Genomic DNA, 7,881 nt, shown 5'->3' on the forward strand with positions numbered 1-7,881 from the left:
AGCCCCTTGGGTGCCGTGTAAACCTGAAACTTCTTCTAACGCTCATAAACTCACTTCGATCACGAACCAGGCTTCGGCGTGAATTCTTTCTCGCGCGGAGCCAAGGACCGAGGTATAAATCTAGCTCCAGAGAGATCTAACAAAACCTCTCCCATCTTTTTTTTTAGGAGCATCTGGCTGTACTTCCTCCCGGGCAGATTTGTTTGTTCTTCTGGCAGTCCATGGTATTTCAATATTTCTTTGATAATCCATAACTCAAAGGCATCCATTCTTTTTCAGTCATCATATTCATTGTCCAACTTTCACATCCACACGGTAAAAATGCCATGGCTTTGATCAGCTGCGCCTTAGTCCTTAAAGTGAAATCTTGACTCTTTTAAAGAGGTCTTTTGCAGCAATATTCCTAATGGAATTCATCATTTGATTTCTCCACCGATGCTTTCCTGAGCATTGATTGTGATTCCAAGTCAAACGACCTTTCCAAACAAAGACTCCACTTTGAAGTCATAGTTACCCCACAGAACAAGGTAGACTTGTCACGTTGGGTTTCAGATACTGCAGATCCTTACAGGAGCAGACAATCTTGGCTTTCTCCTATAGAGCCGCTGGTGGGTTCAAAGGACTGACCTTGGTGTTAATATTACCCACTCTGCTCCCAGTGCTCCTTAAATGACCTTAGTTAGCTAATCAAATTATCATAAATCTGAATGAAAATGTAAACATTTGGGTCACAGATAGAACCAGATTCTGATTGTAAAGGACTGAAAGAGCCAACTCTTTTGGAATCTCTTCTCATCTTGTTATATGAGTGAAAGGTTATTTTACATCTTAATCTGCTGTACTCCTGATTTGTTGAAGTACTATGACCAGCAAAATGTGACTGGGGGGCCTTCTGTTTCCCCACCCCCACCACCCATCATCCATCAGTAACTCACATCCATCCCATAGCCCCACAGAGTGATAGAAGCCACTGAGAAGCACATTGTAATAGAACAAGTGTTGGAATAGAAATCTTGCTGTACCTTGGACTTGTATTGACAGTGTGTTTTCCCTCGTGAAGTCTGGAGGGGTGGGGTTGAGGAAATGCAAAAAAGATAGAAAAATATGTGGGTCAAAAGAAAAAAAGAAAAGAAAAATATGTGGGTCAGCTGTTTGGGGAACTTCAGCATGAAGCTCTCAAGAGACATTTGAGTTGCCAGGTAATTGACTTGTGAGTTAGGTCAAATCGCATTAATTGAGTTGATTACAAATATTAGACCCAAGTACCATAACATGATGTGAATAAATCACTTCAGGTATACAATACTACAATTAAGACTCCAGTTCTAAGTCATATTTAATCCAATTTACTCTTGCTTGCTAGGTGAGGCACCTCAAGTGCCTTTAACTTAGCAGCTAGCATTTACTGTACGGATAAAAAGAGGGAAAGTACTGCCGGCCCATAGAACGTAGGGCAGCTGAGGGAACCGATCCCTTGACACCGCAGTCAAACCTTAGCAGTGTAACTGAGCAGCCCTAATGACAGTTCCTTAAGTGTACTATGGGCTTCCATTTTCACCTGGACTTCCGATGGCTTTTTAAACACCTAGTGGACCTTGAAAATTCTGACTCCCAAACACTATCTCACCCCCAACGTTCTTCGTTCAATAATGGAAGAGCTTCTGGCCTCTGTGAGACGTGTCCCTTGACATTGAGGGAGCAAGTTATCCAGCCTTCTCCGTTTCTTCCCCTGCACACTTCATGCCTCTGGGAAAATATGTTGTTTTCAATCTAAGGAAATACTAGAAAGGTCTCAGGCTTCCCTTAGCAAGGGAGGTAAAAACTGCCTGCAGTATTTTCAGCCAAGCTCTGTTATGAATTGAGGTGTGCCAAAATATATGAGGGGGCACCCCGCAACCCCTTAAAAAAAACAAACCAGAATTGCACTGGGCGGAGCGGAGCTTTCATAGGACGCACGCCATGCCGCTAGGCAAGCATCAAGTAAGTTGTTCTGAGTTTAGGCACCCAGTGGAGTCGCCTGGGAAGGTTCTCTCTGGTCACAGTGAATTCTTTCATAAAAGCAGTTTCATTCAAACCTCGGTTTTTGTGATGGCTGATTTAAGAGAACAGCGTGAGGCCGTGAAATTTTGTTTCTTGCTCTGGAAAAATGCCCCAGAAACTGTTGTGAAGTTGAACACGGCTGACAAGGACAGCGCTGTGGGAAACACTCAACTGTATGAGTGGTTTTCTCGTTTCATAGAAGGTGAAATGTTGATTGACGACAAACCTCATTTTGGACTTCTGTCAACTTTCTGAACGGGTGAAAATGTCCACCAGGTCAGGCTGTGAATCAAGCTTTCTCTTTAGAGGCTCTGAAAAGATAGCGTAATAGTGTGTGACCAAAAAGGCCTGGTTTGTGGCAGATGGGGGACTGGTTTTGCCACCATGACAATGCACCTGCTCATGCAGCCACCTTGAGGCACCAGTTTATGGCAAAAAACAGCATGTCTTTCTTGCCCCATGCACCTGACTCACCTCACTCCTTGCGAGTTCTTTTTGTTTCCAATAATGAAGAGGGACATGAAAGGACATCAATTTAATGATGTAGAAGAGGTGTAGAAAAATATGAGGGAGGTGCTGTCAACCATCCAAACAGATGAGTTTGAAAAATATTTCAAAGAATGGAATCACAGATTTGACAAATGTATTACGTGCACTAGAGAGTACTTCGAAGGTGATAAGGCTATTTTTCTTTTTAAATTTTTACTACATAGCTTTGGGTGGGGGGAAGTCGGTTTTGGGGAGTACCCCCTCGTGTGTGTGTGTGTGTGTGTGTGTGTGTGTGTATGTGTTATAAATCTTACCTCATCTGTGGTTATAGCCTGATTGGGAATGGGTTTTCTTTGCTATGTTAATGAGAAATGTTAGTGGGGGATCAGTTTTAAATCAATCTCTTGAGATTTAAGAAAGTCAATTCAGACACACAAAGCAACCAGGAGCCCTGGTGGTGTAGTGGGTAATGAGTGAGGTTGCCAACCACAAGGTCATCCGATTGAATATATATATTCAATATATAGCCGATCCATAGGAGGTAAAGATTCACGGAGGGTGAGAGGCGGCTTTCTATCCCCTTCAAGAAGTACAGTCTCGGAAACGCACAGGGGCAGTGCTACCCAGTCCCACACGGTGGCTATGAGATTTGAAAGAGCAGAAATGGGGGAGAGATGCTACACTGCATGAGATCTCTAAAGAACCGAGAGACAGAAGCTGAAAAGAGACAAGGACTTCCCCGAGTGCCAACAGAAAGTTTTCCCGGATTCTGACTTTTGACCTAGAATGTGAGAAGAGGAGTCCTAGTGGTGTAGTGTTTATGCATTGGGCTGCTAATGACAAGGCCAGCAGTTCAAAGCCATCGGCCACTCCTCGGGAGAAAGAGGAGGCTTTCTACTCCTGTAAAGAGTTACAGTCTGGGAAACCCACAAGGATCATTCTACCTTGTCCTACGGGATTGCTGAGTCGGAATCAGCCAAGTGGCAGTGGGTCTGATTTTGAGTTTAGACTGTGGGGGGAAAAAACATTGGTTTGTTAAAGCCACTCACATTTGGTATTGCTCTGACATCACCGTGCTAATGAGCTAAGAGGCTCCCCTAAGCCTAAAGTCAAAGTCCATAACGATGTGCCCTTCAGCTTCCTCTCAAGCAGCAAGAGCGACTGTGAAGGCAAGCATGACACAGCACCCCAGTTCCTGCTTCCACGCACCTCACAAGCCCACAGCCCACCCTCCTGACTTCCGACAGCCTCGTCTGTTCCCAAACTCCACGGAAAAGCAACAACAAATGACCCTGAGTCACAACACACAAGTGGGAAGGCTTTGATGAAGAAATTTGGGATTTGTAAAAGCCTTCGTAATACAAAGGGCCTCTGGGACTAGATGCTCAGTATTTTAAATTAGAAGCTAGTATTCTAACACCAAACCAAACTCACTGCCATCACATCGATGACAACTTACACAACTGTCCCTGCGAGGTTCCAGGACCCTAACCGTTTATGGGAGTAGAAAGCCCAGTCTTTCTCAAGCAGTGCAGCTGGTGGTTTTGAACTGCAGGCCTTTCAGATCACAGCCCAACGCATAACCACTGCTCCAACAGGGTTCCTATTCTCACACAGGCAGAGCAAAAGAAAGTGCACGTCTTTCCCACCAAAGGGCTAGAGAGCTCTGAGCCTGCAGGGGCTGAAACTGGAGCCATCTTGGGGAAATAGCAGGGTGTGTGGAGGCCATGGGACTGGCCAGGGCCCTGCCCCACTCCACCCAGAAGTAGAGTAGCTGCTTCTAACCTTTGCAGCAAAGCCACAGTGGGGGAGGCCTCCACCCTGCCACAGGCGCCTAACACGGGCATGGAAAGCACAGCAGACCAGGGGCAGTGTCCCCAAGGGCCTTCAAAGCACCCACAAGGAAAGAAAGAAAGAGAGAGGGAGAGAGAACGAGAGAAGGGCTCAGCCCAGCTCTGAAGTGCCCCCTGCACTTCTGGGAAACTGTTTCCGGCGTTCTCCTCCAAACAGAGCAAAAATAGCAGAAGCTGTCATTTTTTTCTAGATGGTGTGTGTCTATTTTGAAGAAACCTAAAAATAGTTGAGGGAAATGTTAGTAACGGAATTCCTAAGACAGAAAGCTTTCCTCTGTATCAACCGTGACGAGTTAAAAATGTCATTTGAAACGAACAGTTCCTAGTCATCGTGGCAACAAAATCTATTTTTAAAATGCTTAGGAATCATAAGCCCTTTTGAAGGGCAACTATAAAATATGACCACAGAACACAAACACCACGGTCTCCAGAAGCGCTCCAGTCCAAGTCTAGCCCAAGACGGGAAAGCCCTCTGTCAGAAAGACTAACTGCTCCCTAAATACATCTATAAAGCTGAAATCGTTTCAATAGAATTAAAATCTTAATGGATTTTTTTTAAAGTATTTCAACTCATCCTAAAGACCACCTAAAGGAGCCGCTGAGCAACAACCTGTTGAACAGATAGACCACTGAGGACTTAACCGACCGGAAATGTTATAGACCACTGAATACTTTGAAGTACATCACTGACCTTTGTGGTCAGGTAAATAAGCCTAAAGGACGGCCCAGGACCGCCCTTAGGTACATCCAAGGTTCAGTATATGATAAAAGGAGAATTTGAAATCAGCAAGCAAAGGATGACTTATTCAGTAAACGCTACAATGGTCATTGCATTTGAGGTCAAAGCGTAGTGTGGCCATACATCTCATTGAGGGTCGTCCTCGTTTCGTTTGACCTCCCCTTCCCCAAGCCTGATGTCCTTCCCCTGGTAACATGCACAAAGTACATGAGTTGAAGCCTCACTCTCCTCCCTTCTGGGTATGCCGGCTAGCTTTCTTCCAAGACAAATTTCGTTTCTTCTGTCAGGCACGGCATAGTCGATGTTCTTGGCCAGAACCGCAATTCAAAGGCATCAAGTCTTTGGTCTTCCTTAGCCATGGTCCAACTTTCACATAGATCTGAGGTGACTGGAGATATGCATGGCTGGAGTCAGGCACACCTTAATCCTCAAGGTGAGCTCTTTGCTGTTTAACACTGTGAAAGAGGTCTTTTGCCGCAGATTTGCCCAACACAATGCATTGTTTGGTTTCTTACTTCTGCTTCCATGGACATGGATCGTGGACCCTTGACAACTTCAATATTTTCCCTATTTACCATGATGTAGTCTCTGGGTCCAGTTATAAGGACTTTTGTTTTCTTTATATCGAGGTGTAATCCATTCTGAAGGCTGTAATCGGTGATCTTCATCAGTAATGGTGCAAGTCCTCTTCACTTTCAGCAAACAAGGTTCTGTCATCTGCATATCTCATGTTGTTAACGACTCCGCCAATCTTGATGTGGCGGTTTTCTTCAGATAGTTCACTTTCTCAGATTATTTGCTAAGTATAGTGTGGTAGTTATATAATTTGTTGTAAATTTGAGACTTAAGCATGAAGGGGTGGAATTTATCCTGTCAATCAGATCACAGCTTGATGACCTCATTTGGAGGTGCTAAGGAGATAAATAGCTCGCTGGAGGCAAGATACACGCTCACTCCCTGTGAGACATTCCTGCAGACAAGACACATGGAGCTAGCTACACTAGAGCTCTGGAGCTGAAAAGCCACGTAGAGACCCCTGCCATCGCTGAGATGCTTAAACCACCACGGGTTTCCACAAGACTTCCTACCCACTGGCTGCGATCTTCCTGCATTCAGCATCATTGAATATGTTGCGTGAGTCTGAAGAGGACTTTATAGATTGGTATTGGACATATGGGCTAACATCGGACTTATGGACTTTATCTGGACTGGGCTGGGATGTTTTCTTAATGTACAATTACTTTTTATATAAAGCTCTTTCCTATACACATATGAGTGTCTATGAATTTGCTTCTCTAGAACACCCAGACGAACACACATGGATTGAATAAGTATGTGAAATGAGAGCGTTCTAACACTCAGTTTTCCTGATTTTAAGTCATTCACTGGCTCCTTATTCTGTTCAGATGACTGCCTCTGAGTCTACATACAGGTTCCACATGAGCACAATGAAGGGTTCTGGAATTCCAATTCTTCATAATATTATCTATAATTTACTGTGATCCATACAACGGAATGCCTTTGCTAGTCAATAAAACACAGGTAAACATCTTTCTGGTCTTCTCAGTTTTCAGTCAAGATCCAACTGATGTCACTTGTTCCACATCCTCTTCTGAATCCACCATGAAGTCCTGGTAGTTCTCTGTTAACGTGCAAGCAGTTTTAATTATTTTTAGCAAAATATGATTATATGTGACATTAAATAATAATTTTTCATTCTGTTGAATCACTTTCTTTGGAATGGGCACAAATACAGGCCTCTTCTAGGTGGGCCAGGTAGCTGCCTTCCAAAGCTACTGGCATTTTTAGAAAAAAAAAAAGATTTTTTTTTTGAGCTCTGCAGATTCCCCTGAGAACTGCTTGACCACACATGTCATGGGAGAAATGAGTGATGGAAATACAGAAATACAGATCCCAAAGTCTTCCTGCTGGTCCCTGGGCATTTTGTAGGGAATTCCTAAAATACTGCCCAGGACTGGAGAGGCAGGAAAGTGCCTGTAGAGTTTGGACCTGAAACCGGAAAAAGGTCCCCACATATGGGCTCTGGGAAGAGAACGAGGCCCCAGCCCTAAGTGTCCAGACAGTGTAGTCAAAGAAAGCAAACCAGATCCATCTATTGCGGCCACTACTGTCAGAAGCAAACAAAAAACCAAGAACCAGGAATCCAAAGGAGGTCAAAGAGGGGGAAAGTCCAATGCTGTTGGGCCAACTCACTAGCCCACTTGTAGTCTTTCTCACTCCAGATGAGAGGCTTGAACTCAATCCATAAAAATTCCAAGCAACCTCAGACACCTTCCACCTCATGTCCCCGATCCAAGGCAAGGTTCAAGGCCTTTCAACTCAATCGACTACACCTCGGGCCAACCCAGCAAGCAAACCAGATAACCAAGGAAGGAGCTCCGTGAAAAGATAACACTTCACAGTGAAGACGCAGGCAACCACATCCCTGCAGGAATACTTAATTGGCTGCTATGTATTCCTGATGAAAAAAGAAAAGTGAACAAACAATTAAGACATGTGGGGACAATCCACCCAGTGGACTAGTGGGCCACATGCCTCCACTATCCTGAGACCAAAAGAACTTGACGGTGCCCGGTGTCCACTGTTCCCTGCTCTGCGAGGGGGTCCACCTGAAGGTCCTCAAGAGAGTGGGAGGAAAATGTGGCAACAAAACTCAACGTCATCCAAGCACAAAGACCAGGCGTACAGGTCAGCTGGACACTGAGGGAATCTTCACCACCCGTCGGGTCTGCAGCTGAC

This window comes from Echinops telfairi, unplaced genomic scaffold (assembly GCF_000313985.2).
Source record: "Echinops telfairi isolate 266 unplaced genomic scaffold, ASM31398v2 ScPeMD7_7400;HRSCAF=8409, whole genome shotgun sequence".
Taxonomy (NCBI): domain Eukaryota; kingdom Metazoa; phylum Chordata; class Mammalia; order Afrosoricida; family Tenrecidae; genus Echinops; species Echinops telfairi.